The following is a 15,710-nucleotide window of genomic DNA, read 5'->3' on the forward strand; positions in this document are numbered from 1 at the left end:
GCAGAAACCCCCAGCTGTTCGGGGGATCTCCCGGGTTTGCAGCGAGTTATCGGGGCGATTGTGGTGGGAGGACGAGGTGTGGGGTGTCATCTCCAGAGTCCAGAGACGGAGGGAGGCCATGCCATTGGAAGATACTACAGTGTGGGAAAGCAGTTCTGGGACCAGAAAACTCAGGTAGACAGAGCCACTGCCGGGACGCTGTCTTTGCCATGCTGCCTGCCAGAGTTGCCTTAAGCAACCTAAGGGAGTGGATGCCCGATCAGAGGGGCAACTTTGACAGTGTTACCGGGACTGGTAAGCGGGCCTTGCGGCCACTACTTGCTACAACTGCTACTTATTAAAGCCACTAGGAGCTACTCAACCAGTGACTCCATAGCTCTAATACTGCCGGCAGGCCTTTCTGTTGGCTGCAACACGTGCCAATGAGCTCCAACGAAACTTAGGATTAAGGGCTGCCCCTAGTTGTATCTACCTTGAAACTCTATCTGCTGGCCAGATAGGTAGATAGATAGATAGATAGATAGATAGATAGATAGATAGATAGATAGATAGATAGATAGATAGATAGATAGATAGATAGATAGATAGATAGATAGATAGATAGATAGATAGATAGATAGATAGATAGATAGATAGATAGATAGATAGATAGATAGATAGAATAGATGTCTATTCACTTGAGTGCACTCAGAACCAGTATAAAGCTGCTATCATTCAGAAGTTTAGAGTTATTATACATTGCTTTTAGCTAATGATATAGAAATGTACTGTTCTTTTTTTTTTTCTTTCCCCTTTTTTTTACATAGGTATAGTTATTTTACCCTGTTCAGCAGTCTGTGTCTGAATTTGCCTGATCTATTGTTTAATTCTGTTGAAATTGCCATTTATAGATTAAGCAAGTTATCCCTAACCTGGTGTGTGTGAAAGTGCCCAGTAGGCAAGTGGTTAATCACTGCTTTTTTTTTGCAAAAAAAAGACCCAAAGTTTTGAAAAAAAAAAATAGGGTTTTCTTTGTTTCTGTTATACAATTTTGCAAATAAATAATCCTTGCTGAAAATAACTTAAATCAGTGTATATTATTTAATCTGTAGAAAAGTTATAGATTCCACAAACTATGGTATATACAGTATATCTGAAAATCAAATCGATCAATCCTGATGTACTAACAGTCTTATTTCTTGATCTAATAACTCTAAAGCCCCGTACACACGTACCGATCGTCGGCGAACGATCGGCCGTCTTTTGTCCCCGGGCTGTCGGTGTCTGTTGAAAAGTGCAAAGACAGCACAAGAATTTTGTCCGCCGACTACAGCCGACTGCAGAAGTGATGTCATGTAATGGTTAACTTTCCCTGTGTTTTTTCTTTTCTGAGCATGCCCAGTCTTGCAAATCTGCGGTCTGTCGGCCGAATTCTGTACTGACTGGCGAACAATCGGCCGCTCTGGTGTCGGCATACAAAAATTTTAATGCTTGCATGACAGATTCTTTTCGGCCGAATGTGCGCTGTTGTAACGCTTCTGCGTTTCTTATATGGTGTGGATTTTCAGCTGCAGAAATAGTTCCACGTCAGTAGTCATGTAAGAGATATGCTGAGATACCATTCCCAACCTCAATGACTCATCATGTGTGGAAGGTCTTATTTCAGCCAGTAAATACACACAATTAGCAAGCTGGTTCCTAGAATGACTTTATGTATGTGGTAACACAATGATGAAGGTTGAGGGATAGGTTGAGTGGAGGTGGTAGGTGATAGACACTTGAAGGTGAGACAGTAGCAGATGGATGCAGGAAGGTTTAGCAATATTGTATGGTAGCAGATGACAGAATAGCAGGTGGACATACAAAAGAGATCAACCCAGTGCAGAAAAGTAGCAGTAGTCTCAAGAGCTAGCAATCTAGTTATGCAGATGTGATAAACAGTCTTTACTATGCAGAGCTAGATAGTGTAAGCTTAGTATAAGTTTATAGAGAATTCCCCTGCGGGGTACTTAGCACTATTAGCGATACAGCCGAAGGGTGGTTCAGGAGTGGCGGATGATCCAGTAGCGGGATACAGGGATCAGCGCGGCGAGGTTCCGTCAGCGAGGTAAGCTTGCAAGCATGGAAGCTTCAAGCAAGGTTAGCATCCAGGTAAAGGTGTTTGAACGAACACATGTGAGTGAGAACCGGCGCTTTAAATAGCCATCTAGTCCGGCGCTGGGTGATGACAGCTCCAGACTTAAAGGTGTATGCGCACCTTTCCAAAAGTAAATGGTGGGGCGCATACACTTGTGGAAAGTGTAATTTAGGGTACCAAAGGTACCGGAACATTACAATACCCCCCCTTAAGGCCTGCTCCTGAAGGCCTCTGGAGCTGGTTTGTCTGGGTATCTCGCATGAAAATTGCGGATTAATCTAGGGCATGTATGTCAGAGGTGTTTAGCCAGGTGTCGTCTTGGGGCCCATAGTTCTTCCATCTAACCAAGTACTGAAGTCTTCTTCTGTAGATACGAGAATCCAGAATCTCTTTTATCTCGTATTCTTCTCCACCTTCAACTTGTACAGGAGGGGGAGGTGGAATATTAGGCCTTATTCCTTGGTCCGGAACATGGGGTTTTAGTAGCGACACATGGAAAATGGGATGGATTTTTAGGTCCATTGGCAATGTAAGCTGCACTGCAGCTTTTCCAATAAGTTTCTTGATTGGGAAAGGTCCCAAGAACAGAGGTCCAAGCTTTTTGCTAGGGATCTTCAGTCTCAAGTTTTTTGTTGAGAGCCAAACGAGGTCCCCGATAGTATACTGTGGAGAAGGTCTTCTACGAAGATCATAGTACTTCTTTTGTTGACTGTGAGCGTGTGCAATGGTAGTATTTAGTAAACCCAGAGAATCCTTTATTTGGGTAAGATAGTCTGAGGCTACTGGGTTATTTGAAGGAAGGATGCGTGGAGGGAGAATAGAGGGATGGAACCCATAGTTCAAGTAGAACGGACTCTGCTTGGTTGTACTGTGAGTTGCGTTGTTGTAGGCAAATTCTGCCAGGGGGAGAAGATCCAACCAATCATCCTGTTGGTAAGAAGTGTAACAACGTAAATACTGCTCGATGCATTGGTTGACTCTTTCAGTCTGTCCGTTGGTCTGCGGATGGTAAGGAGAAGTGAGCTTCCGCTCAATCCGTAGTATGTGACATAGTTCTTGCCAGAATTTAGAAATAAATTGGGATCCACGGTCAGACAGAAGAGTTTTTGGGATACCATGTAATCTGAAGACATGTTTCATCAGGAGTTCTGCCGTTTGTTTGGACGAAGGTAGTCTGCGAATAGCAATGAAATGTGCCATCTTTGTCAGATGGTCCACTGACACCAAGATGGTATTAAATCCTTTGGAAGGAGGCAATTCTACGATGAAGTCCAATGACAAAACCTCCCATGGAGTTTGGGGTATTGGTAGACTGCATAGTAGACCGGATGGTCTCGTAGTGTCAATTTTGGACCTGGCACAGACATTGCATGAAGAGACGAATTTTTGAATAGATGTTTTCATGTCAGGCCACCAGAATTGTCGAGAATCAAATTGAAAGTCTTTGTCATACCCAAATGTCCTGCCATAGGCACATCATGCGATAATTCCAAGATCTTGGTGCGTAGGGTAGGTGGTATGTAAAGTTTGTAGTTGTAGTAGAGGAAGCCTTCTGCATCAGTATTTAGTTGTGGTGGGGGTGAATCCAAACTTATACCATGCAGAACCTCTTCCTTTAAGGAACGGACAACTCCAATAATGCGTTTGTGAGGTATTATAGGAACGGAAGGGATTTCAAAGTAGTTTTCTTCAGTTAGTCGTGATAGTGCATCCGCCTTTTTGTACTTATCTGCAGGTGTGTAGGTCACTAGGAAGTTAAACCTTAGAAAGAATAGTGACCATCGTACCTGTCGATGCGAGAGAGTTTTGCTAGTCTGAAGATATTGAAGGTTTTTATGGTCCGTGTATATAATTATTGGTAGTTGGGTGACTTCGAGTAAATGTCGCCAATTCTCCAGAGCCAATTTTATAGCAAGCAGTTCCTTTTCACCCACGGGGTAATTTATCTCGGGACTGCTCAGGGATTTAGAAAAAAAAGCGACTGGATGAAGTGGTGAAGTGTGGGTAGGTCGTTGGGAGAATATTGCTCCTACTGCCATGTTTGACGCATCTACCTCCAGAATGTATTGGAGGGATGGGTCTGGATGGCGTAATATGGGAGCGGAAGTAAACCTTGTCTTTAACAAGTGGAAAGCCTTATTTGCTTCTTCTGACCATTTAAATGGTATTTTTATGCTAGTGAGCTGTGTGAGGGGTCTCACAATAGCAGAAAAGTTTTTTATGAACTTCCTGTAGAAATTTGCAAATCCCAGGAATCGCTGTAGCGCCTTGCGTGTAGTTGGTGTAGGCCAATCCTGAATGCAGGATATTTTACTCATGTCCATCTCGATTCCTGTTTTGGATATGATGTAGCCTAGAAAGAGTACTTCATCTTTATGGAACAAGCATTTCTTCAGCTTCACATAAAGATTATGTGCAAGCAATCTCGATAATACAAGTCTTACATGTCTTATGTGTTCAGACAGGGTCCGTGAATATATAAGTATATCGTCCAGATATATCACAACACAGACATCTAGTAAGTCTTTAAAAATATCGTTTATAAATCGTTGGAAAACTGCAGGGGCATTGCATAGGCCGAATGGCATCACAAGATATTCGAACAATCCGTATCTAGTTCTGAATGCAGTCTTCCACTCGTGTCCATCACGGATTCGAATGAGATTGTATGCTCCTTTCAGGTCTAATTTTGAAAAATAGGTAGCTCCACGCACCTGCTCAATGAGCTCAGGGATAAGCGGTAGAGGATAGCGATCTTTTATTGTGATAGCATTCCATTTCCTGTAGTCGATGATAGGTCTGAGACTTGAATCTTTATTGCGAACAAAAAAGAGTCCTGCTGCTGTGGAAGAAGTGGAAGGTCTAATAAAACCTTTTTCCAAGTTCTCATCCAAATAGGTTTTGAGATGGGCAAGTTCATCCTGTGAAAGAGGATAAACATGACCGAACGACAATTTGCTATTTGGGAGTAGATCAATGCTACAATCATAGTCTCGATGAGGAGGTAATGCTTGAGCATTTTTCTCAAGAAAAACCTCAGAAAGATCCTGATAACATAGTGGTGCAATCTCATCTGTCACCACAGACAGAATCTTCCCGGAAAACGGGAGGTTACACGTTTCCTCGCAATAACAAGAAGGGAAGGTCAAGGACCGTTTCTTCCAATCTATGGTTGGTTGGTGTGTGTGCAACCAGGGAAGTCCCAACACAATGGGAAAGTGGGGTGATGGTATTAAATCGAAGGTAGAAGTCTCCCTATGAGACTCGTTAATAGTGACTAGAAGTGCTTGTGTCTGATCGGTGATCGGACCAGAGGATAACGGAACACCGGTAATAAGACTTACTGAGACAGGTTTGAGTTTAGAAATAATAGGAATTTTATTTAAAGCAGCAAAACATATATCCATATAATTTCCACAAGATCCTGTGTCAATCATGGCCTTAGTAGTAATCCTGTTCTGGTCCCACTGTAATGTCAAAAAAACAGAAATGTAGGGGTTAGTGAATGAAGTTGTCAATCCTCCTAGGGAGACATGTGAACACTCACCCTTCTTTTTGTTGACTAGGGGACAGACGTTTATCTTGTGATCCGGGGATGCACAGTACAAGCAGAGATTTTCATTTCGTCTTTTGGCTTTTTCCATAGTTGATAGCGGTGGGCGTATGGTTCCTATCTCCATAGGAACGGGGTCAACGGCCAGACTCCGAGAGGAAACGGATAATGGCATTCCCATCTTTTCAGCCTTTCTTTCTCGTAGTCTTCTATCTATGGTAATACAGAGTTGTATTAGTGCATCCAGGGTTTTTGGCAGATCCGCTCGGGCGAGCTCGTCCTTAACGGCTTCTGATAGGCCAAGCCTAAATTGGGTTTTCAGAGATGCATCATTCCATTCTGAATCAAGGGTCCATCTCTTGAACTCTGCGACAAAGTCTTCTACAGGCCTCCTTCCTTGTTTCAAGGATCTTAACTGAAGATCAGCAGTACTCTGCCTATTGGGGTCATCATATAGGCTAGTGAGCTCTGCCAGGAACAAGGCATAGGAGTGGAGAAGCTGGTCGTTTTTCTCAAAAAGAGAATCTGCCCAGGCTCGAGGATCATTTGATAGGTAAGAAATAATAGTACAAACCTTAATGTGATCAGTAAGGTAGGTACGAGGTTTTAGCAAAAAAAGTAACTCACATGCGTTTTTAAATTCGCGAAATTTTTTGCGATCGCCTGTAAATACCAAAGGGGGATTTATCTTGGGTTCAGGGAACTGAGCAGAGGTAAGTTGTGTCAGTCTAATTACCTGCTGCGACAGAGCCTGATTGTCTTCTTTTAATTCAGCAAGTGCGTGTATTAACGCAGATACTTGCTGTTTTAATTGTGTCACCTGAGTGGTTATTTCTGCTGAATCCATTTTTTGGGTTCGTTCAATCTGTAACGCTTCTGCGTTTCTTATATGGTGTGGATTTTCAGCTGCAGAAATAGTTCCACGTCAGTAGTCATGTAAGAGATATGCTGAGATACCATTCCCAACCTCAATGACTCATCATGTGTGGAAGGTCTTATTTCAGCCAGTAAATACACACAATTAGCAAGCTGGTTCCTAGAATGACTTTATGTATGTGGTAACACAATGATGAAGGTTGAGGGATAGGTTGAGTGGAGGTGGTAGGTGATAGACACTTGAAGGTGAGACAGTAGCAGATGGATGCAGGAAGGTTTAGCAATGTTGTATGGTAGCAGATGACAGAATAGCAGGTGGACATACAAAAGAGATCAACCCAGTGCAGAAAAGTAGCAGTAGTCTCAAGAGCTAGCAATCTAGTTATGCAGATGTGATAAACAGTCTTTACTATGCAGAGCTAGATAGTGTAAGCTTAGTATAAGTTTATAGAGAATTCCCCTGCGGGGTACTTAGCACTATTAGCGATACAGCCGAAGGGTGGTTCAAGAGTGGCGGATGATCCAGTAGCGGGATACAGGGATCAGCGCGGCGAGGTTCCGTCAGCGAGGTAAGCTTGCAAGCATGGAAGCTTCAAGCAAGGTTAGCATCCAGGTAAAGGTGTTTGAACGAACACATGTGAGTGAGAACCGGCGCTTTAAATAGCCATCTAGTCCGGCGCTGGGTGATGACAGCTCCAGTCTTAAAGGTGTATGCGCACCTTTCCAAAAGTAAATGGTGGGGCACATACACTTGTGGAAAGTGTAATTTAGGGTACCAAAGGTACCGGAACATTACAGCTGTCGGCTGTCGGAGGCATCATACTAACAAGCCTACAATCGGCAGATCGGTCGTCGGCCGAAGCTTTTCGGCCGACGATCGGTACGTGTGTACGGGCCTTAAGATATTATTGCACTGGTACATGGTCCCTTAGAAGTTGGAAAAATATCACCATGATATGTTGAATCAATGCTTTAGAGCAGGGGTGGGGAACCTTTTTTCTGCCAAGGGCCATTTGGATTTTTGTAACATCATTCGAGGGCCGTACAAAATGTATGCATAAATGTAATAGGCATTGCTTTGTGTCAAAAGACGCTGTAAAAAATTGCGTGACTTTGAGGTCACAAACGGTATAGTGTGCCCCCTTTCAATGCAGACTGACCACAGCGTGCCCCCTTTCAATGCAGACTGACCACTGTGTGCCCCCTTTCAATGCAGACTGACCACAGCGTGCCCCCTTTCAATGCAGACTGACCACAGCGTGCCCCCTTTCAATGCAGACTGACCACAGCGTGCCCCCTTTTAATGCAGACTGACCACAGCGTGCCCCCTTTCAATGCAGACTGACCACAGCGTGCCCCCTTTCAATGCAGACTGACCACAGCGTGCCCCCTTCAATGCAGACTGACCACAGTGTGCCCCCCTTCAATGCAGAGTGACCACAGCGTGCCCCCTTTCAATGCAGAGAGACCACAGCGATCCCCCTTTCAATGCAGAGAGACCACAGCGTGCCCCTTTTCAATGCAGAGAGACCACAGCGTGCCCCCTTTCAATGCAGAGAGACCACAGCGTGCCCGCTTTCAATGTAGAGAGACCACAGCGTGCCCCCTTTCAATGCAGACTGACCACAGCGTGCCCCCTGTCAATGCAGAGATACCACAGCGCGCCCCCTTTCAATGCAGAGAGACCACAGCGTGCCCCCTTTCAATGCAGACTGACCACAGCGTGCCCCCTTTCAATGCAGAGAGACCACAGCGTGCCCCTTTTCAATGCAGAAAGCCAGTGCACTTACCTGAAGCGGCGGCTTCTCCTCGAGTCCTCCTGCCTCCTCCTCGACCAATGGCATGGGTTCGCCTTTCGGCCAATCAGGAAGCGGGTTTAGGACCCGCTTCCTGATTGGCCAGGAGGAGGATCCGTGTGACAATAGCGAATTTTCATGCGCTATTGTCACACAAATTGGTGGGCATCCCATTTCTGAAGCTTTTCTGTGACTCACACTGTCAGGACGGAGCCATCGGCTCCTTCTTACAGCTCCGCTGGCATACACAGGCTCAGCGGCACGGGGGGGCGCAATGATTGTGCGGGCCGCAGGTTCCCCACCCCTGTTTTAGAGACTGTAGTGAGGTAGGTACCCCTAATATTTAGTGGGACTATCCAGCATTTAAACACTTCCCTGGCCTTTCGAAATTTCCTGGAAATCTCATGATTTTTATTTTTTTAGGGGGTCACCGTTGGTTCCTTCCCTTTTGTACCCCACCTATTCCTGGCTCTATCTTTTCTCTTGTCCTATGGCTTATAATCGCTGGTGTTCCTTTGTATTTTTAGAATCATAGCAACCTGGCAGTCTGGTTAGCCCAGCAGATTTGAGATGCTGATGCATCAAACATATCGGTGGTTTGGCCATGTGCTGTGACCATATGCTATCTTACCGGGAGCATCCCATATTTAAATTTATTCAGGTATTGTCTTTCTTTTTTGCTTGCTTGTATGTCTTCTACGGTGGCCACAATTTGATTCTGTGCAGTTGTAATGTCTCTGGCCTGCAAACATACCATTTGTCAATGTCAAGTTATAAGCAGGCAAAATATTTTAAATGGTATGACTGGTCACTTAGGGAGATATATACAATAATCAGCCATACCATTATGACCACCCACCATAACCCATCGAGACATGAATGCCACTAGACCTCTGAAGGTATACTGTGGTGTCTGGCACCAGGTCATCAGTGGCAGATCATTAAAGCGATATTAAACCCAAAATCAAAAATGTAATATATAGCAGCTTACCAGTCATTAGATGTGGTGGCTGCATTCATTTATTTCCCCTCTGTTTTCACCTGGTGATCTAGCCATTAACAACACACCTCCTGTATTAGAGTATCTCCTCTCTGGATGAATAAAACAGGGTACACAACAGTCAGCAACATTGTTGGTACCTGTCTGGTAGGGAGGGTAGTGTAAAATATACTAGCAGATTTATATACACTAACAAATTGAAGCCAAACTCTAGCTCACACTTTATAAGGAGATACAGCAATAGTTTTGGAATAAAGGTTTTGCATTAATAAAAGTAGCACCCTCCTAGATAGGTGCTAGGCAGAAGAAATCTAGTTTGCTCTGTTTGCTTATCAGAGGAGCCTGATTATTATTTATGCCTGTTGCATGTGTCCATGTGTGATTCCTCTGGTCTGAGGGAGTGTCCCCCCTGTGTCCAATAGGGAGGCCTGTTTGACAGTGGAGGAAACCCAGCCAGTGACACACAGGCTTTTGTAGCTGTCCCAGTGGTTTGGCACAGACAGTGGTGCATCCTGGGATAGGCTATAAAAGCCAAGGGCACATGTGGCAGGGGGTCTTTGGTGGGAAGCCAAGTCCCAGAGGGAGGGTACGGCTGTCTCTCCTTCTGCAGTTGTGAAAGGTGGTCACAGGCAGTCGGCCTGGTGAGCCTGAAGGTGTGGCTGAACTCAGAGGTCCAGTAGATGCTGATAAGTGGAGTTTGGAGGCAATGATGACTCTGGAAAAACAGTGTCCGTGAGTATAGAGGAACTTGCCCGGGGGTCTACCAGGAAGGGGACCACTCCAGAAGCTAGGGTCAGCGGACGGGTGTCAGCACACAGGCATTGAGAGAAAAGGGGGTGCCAGTTTCAAAACCCTGAAGAGAATATTTACAAAGGAGCATTTAAAGTATCTTCACTTAGTGGCAAAGTGAAGCAGCGGCCTTGCCAAATTCTACACGTTAGCTGTCCTTCAAACTGTGAATAGTTAATAGTTGTAGTATCCCACTCATCCCTTCTCCTATCAAAGTTCTCAATAAAACCAACGTCCCCTGGACTGATTATTGACTGAGCCAAGAACTTTTAATGCTGTTATCTTCTGTCATTTGCTAAGGGTAACCCAGGGGAATCCAGAAAGTGTAATTCTCAGCAGTCATCTAGGGGGCAGTGCTACATAAATAAAAGATGATCATTGTAAGCCCCCCCTGTCAGTGGTAAATGTTTTGTTTCATCACTGTAAACTGCTACATTTGCAGGACCTGTATCAATAGATTAAAATAGAAGAAATAAATCCCTAAAAAGAGAATGAATACTGCCATCACATCTAAGAATTGGTAAGCTGCAATAGAATAATTGTGTGCTTTTGGGTTTAATACTGCTTTAAGTCCTGTAAGTTGTGTGATGGGGGCCTCCGTGGATCGAAATTAAAGTGATTGTTAAAGCTGAAGGATTCTATGCTTAAAGGTAAAAAAAACCTTCTGTGTGCTGCTCCCCTCACAGACCCCCAAAACTCACTTGAGCACCCTCTCGATCAAGCAATGTGAACGACAGACTTGGCTGTCCTGGGACTCTCTTTCTCCTCAGCAGTGGGAGCCAATTATCACAGCCAGTGAGCCAACAATAAGGAGAGAGTGTGGGGGGGGGGGGGGGGCTGAGCCATGGCTCTATAGGTCTTACGGACGCATAGTGCAGGGCTCGGGAGCAAGCACACACCAATACCAAACCACCAGCTATGGGGGCACTGGTCAAGGGTGAGGATCCAGGAGCTCCACGGAGGACCCTAGAAGAGGAGAATCAAGGCTGCTCTGTGCAAAACACTGAGCAGGTAAGTATAACATGTTTGTTATTTTTTTTTTTTTTTAAAGGGGAACCTTTAATACCACTTTTATTTTTAAGCACATCCCACAAATGCTTGATTGGATTGAAAAGTGGAGAATTTGGAGGCCAAGTCAACACCTCGAACACGTTGCTGTGTTCCTCAAATCATTCTTGAATTAATCGAACAAGATCGCAAGAGGGAATATATACATAATGAAATCAAAATTCCAAAGGCTTAGGGCTGCCATCAAGGGGGAACAAGCCAAGGTTCCAGTGAGCTGTAGATAGACAAGAGGAGAGGCGCCTCTAAGTGAAGACTGTAAACTTTAATACCTGATAAAGCAATAAGTAACATAGAGTTGTTGAAGATGAGCATGACAAGTAAAGGATCAATCTAAAAGCATCATCCAGTGAATGCAGTCGTCTGTCACAGCTGCGCCATGCAATTCGCTTCCCGCTGGTCACCGTGGGGCCAACCATGTGGTGGATGGATATCACAGCGAGGCTTGAGCAGCAAAGGTCCTGCCGTGTGGCTAGATGACGTCACCAGTGTGCGACGCGTTTCCGAGCATGCGTGCTGCGGATGGTATGGCAGCTGCGCTCCTTTTTCATAGAAGCATACAGAGACTGATCCTGTGCTATATTTATATACCTACACCACTAGCGGGAGGTGCTTATTTTTCAACATATAGACAATAAATCGATATGCAAGAACTAGAAATGTGGAATACATATAATACATAATAAAAACTATAATAAAAACTATATCAATGGTTAAGATAAACAAATCCTCAAGAAACAAACATATGAAGAATAAAATAATGAAAGATAAAAATCATAAATAAAATAATCAATTACAGATTATATATCAAAAATATGAATGGGAAATACGTATATAATATACAAAATTAGTTAGGAGTTATATAATCCTAAGACTGAGATTAAGTGTATATATTTATATATTTTGTAAAAATAAAATTGCATATGAAATTAATTTATTGTAAAAAAGATGTGTGGGGGGGGGGGGGGGAAGAATTAATTAAAAAGGAAAAAATTCAACCATAAGGCGTATCCATGAGTGATGATAATACAGTTACTGTGATAGCAGCTGGTGGGGTAAGAGCAATAATACTTACTGGCCGAGGAGAAGGAGACCCGCCACCCCCAACTGTTTATAAAAGGGACCATATATGTGGTAGGCCTAGATAGTATACTGTATATTAAAGAAAAAAGTGTTAATATAGAAATCCAGTAGTATCATTATACACAATTCAAGAACATCGATCCGTAAGGGACAAAAGTATGGTAGCAATACCCTCATTAAGACCACCTGGCGAGAGGGTATCGAGAGAATAAATCCAATACGTTTCTCTCATACACAATCTCTTATAGCGTTCAGCCTCAGGAAGTGGTCTTGGCATCTGTTTTATTACCCACACTAAAAGTCCTGCAGTAGATTTTTGATGATACTCAGCAAAATGGCATTGGACACTATGCTTATCTTTTCCTTGTTCGTCTATGTTCACCAAAATGCTGCCTCAAGGCAGCATGGTGCTGCCTACATAGATTAATCCACAAGGACAAAATAGACCATAGATGACAAAATCTGAGGAACAATTATAAAAATTGTCCACCTGAAAAATGTTACCTTTCAATACAAAAGTTTTTTTTCCATGTTTGACGAAATGGTACATTTTGCACAGGGCCTTACGGCACTGGTACATCCCTATGAGAGGTATGAGAACTGGTTGTGTGATAGCTGGAGTGATAGGTTTGAGTTTACTGGGGGCAATTTTGTTTTTAAGGTTTGGGGGCCTTGAGGTGGGGATCCTCTAATATTATACCCCAATGTTTGGCTAAGATTTTCTCGATTTTCTTATGCTGGAAATTAACCCCTTCCATACCGCGCCATAATAAAATGACGGCGGCAGGAAGTCTTTCTTGATCATATGACGTCCGCCCTGTCTCGCCGCTACTGCGCGCCCCCGCGGGCGCGCATCGCGGCGATCGCGGGTGAGGCTCGTCCCTTGGACTGAGCCCAACCCCGATCGCGGTAAACAGCCAATGAAATTGGCTGTTTACCACGTGATCGGCTGTGTCAATCACAGCCGATCACATGAGCGGCTGCAGCGCGAGGCGCTCGTTCCCTCCTCAATGCACGCCGATCGGGGACGAGGCTCGTCCCCCGGACAGAGCCCATCCCCGATCTAGGTAAAGAGCCAATGAAATTGGCTTTTTACCACGTGACCGGCTGTGTCCAATCACAGCCGGTCACAAATGTCAACAGAGAACACGGTAACTAGCTGTCACCGTGTTCTCCTCCTCACACACTGATCCTGTGTGAGGAGGAGATTGCGGTAACAGCTAGTTACCAAATACAGTGCACCCCAAACACACTGATTGTACCCCCCAATAAAGAGCACCTGTCATTAACCCATCAAAGTACCTGTCACTAGCCCATCAAAGTACCTGTCACTAGCCCATCAAAGTACCCGAGTACCTGTCACTAGCCCATCAAAGTACCCGAGTACCTGTCACTAGCCCATCAGGTACTCTGATGACAGGTACTCGGGTACTCTGATGGGCTGGTGACAGGTACTCGGGTAATCTGATGGGTAGGTGACAAAGGTACTCTGGTACTCTGATGGGATACAGAGAGGTACTCGGGTACTCTGATGGGCTGGTGACAGGTATTCGGGTACTCTGATGAAGGGTACTCGGGTACTCTGATGACGGGTATTCGGGTACTCTGATGACGGGTACTCGGGTACTCTGATGACGGGTACTCGGGTACTCTGATGACAGGTACTCGGGTACTCTGATGACAGGTACTTGCGTACTCTGATGACAGGTACTCGGGTACTTTGAGTACCTGTCACCGGAGTACCCGAGTACCCGTCATCGGAGTACCCGAGTACCCGTCATCGGAGTACCCGAGTACCTGTCACCTACCCATCAGAGTACCCGAGTACCTGTCACCTACCTATCAGAGTACCCGAGTACCTTCCACCTGCTCATCAGAGTACCTGACACCTGAAGTACCTGAGTACTTGCCACCTGCTCATCAGTACCCATCACTACTCATCAGTACTCATCAGTACCCATCAGTACCTATCACCTATCAGTATCAGTACTGATCATCCATACCCATCAGTACAGTATCAGTATCACCTATCAGTATCAGTACTACTCAACAGTACCCATTACCTGCCTGTCACCTGCCCATCAGAGTACCCGAGTACCTGTCACCTGCCTATCGGAGTACTCAAGTACCTGTCACCTGCCCAGCAAAGTACCCGAGTACCTGTCACCCTTCATATAGCCACCATGTCCAAGTCCAAAAAGGTTTATATACGTCCTACATTTAAACCTAAATACCGGTGTTATGGCAGCAGATAGCTGCCATAACCCTGGTATTTTTTTAAACGGTGGACGGTTGGCTTTCCGATAAGGGTGGTCACAGCGGCGGATTCGCCGCGGGATCACCCTTCCGGGATGGCAAAAGAGGTGCCCCCCCCTCCCGCCGCGTTCCAGTCCTTCTCCCCGCTTACCGGACCCGCCGGCAGCGGGGAAAATGATCCGGTCCCGGATCCTCACAGACAGGATGTCGAGTGAGGGCAAGCTTGCCCTCACTCGACTCTATGGTCTTGGAGGACCAGAGCTGCGGCAAATGTCGTTGCCTAGCAACCGGCTTAAAGGTCCCTTTTTTTTCATTTTATTTTATTTTTTTTATTTTTTATTTTTTTTCTATCTTTTAGTGTACTTGTGAGATCTGAGGACTTTTTGACCCCAGATCTCACAAAAAAGAGGTCCTGTCGTGCCTTTTTCTATTACAAGGAATGTTTACATTCCTTGTAATAGAAATAAAAATTATCATTTTTTTTTTTTTTTTTTAAAAACGGTGTAAAAATAAAAAATAATAAATAAAATAAATAGTAAAAAAAAATAAATAAAATTAAAGCGCCCTGTCCCCGTGAGCTCGTGCGCAGAAGCGAACGCATACGGAATCCCCGCCCACATATGTAAATGTTGTTCAAACCACACATGTGAGGTATCGCCACGATCGTTAGAGCAAGAGCAATAATTTGAGCCCTAGACCTCCTCTGTAACTCTAAGATGGCAACCTGTAGAAATTTTTAAAGTGTCGCCTATGGGGATTTTTAAGTACCAAAGTTTGTCGCCATTCCGTGAGCGTGCGCAATTTTGAAGCATGACATTTTGGGTATCTATTTACTCTGCGTAACATTATCTTTCACATTATGGAAAAAAATTGGGCTAACTTTACTGGTTTCTTATTTTTTAATTAAAAAAAGTGTATTTTTTCCAAACAAATTGCGTTTGGAAGACCGCTGCGCAAATATGGTGTGATAAAAAATAATGCAATAATCTCTATTTTATTCTCTAGGGTCTCTGCTAAAAATATATATATAATGTTTGGGGGTTCTAAGTAGTTTTCTAGCAAAAACAACTGATTTTAACTTGTAAACACCAAATGTCAAAAATAGGCCTAGGCAAGTGGCTAGGATGCATGATGGTGCTCCTTGGATGTTGTGCCCCTCTATATGGCTAGGCTGTG

Source organism: Pelophylax lessonae (genome assembly GCF_965119305.1).
Source record: "Pelophylax lessonae genome assembly, chromosome: 3".
In the NCBI taxonomy this organism is placed as follows: domain Eukaryota; kingdom Metazoa; phylum Chordata; class Amphibia; order Anura; family Ranidae; genus Pelophylax; species Pelophylax lessonae.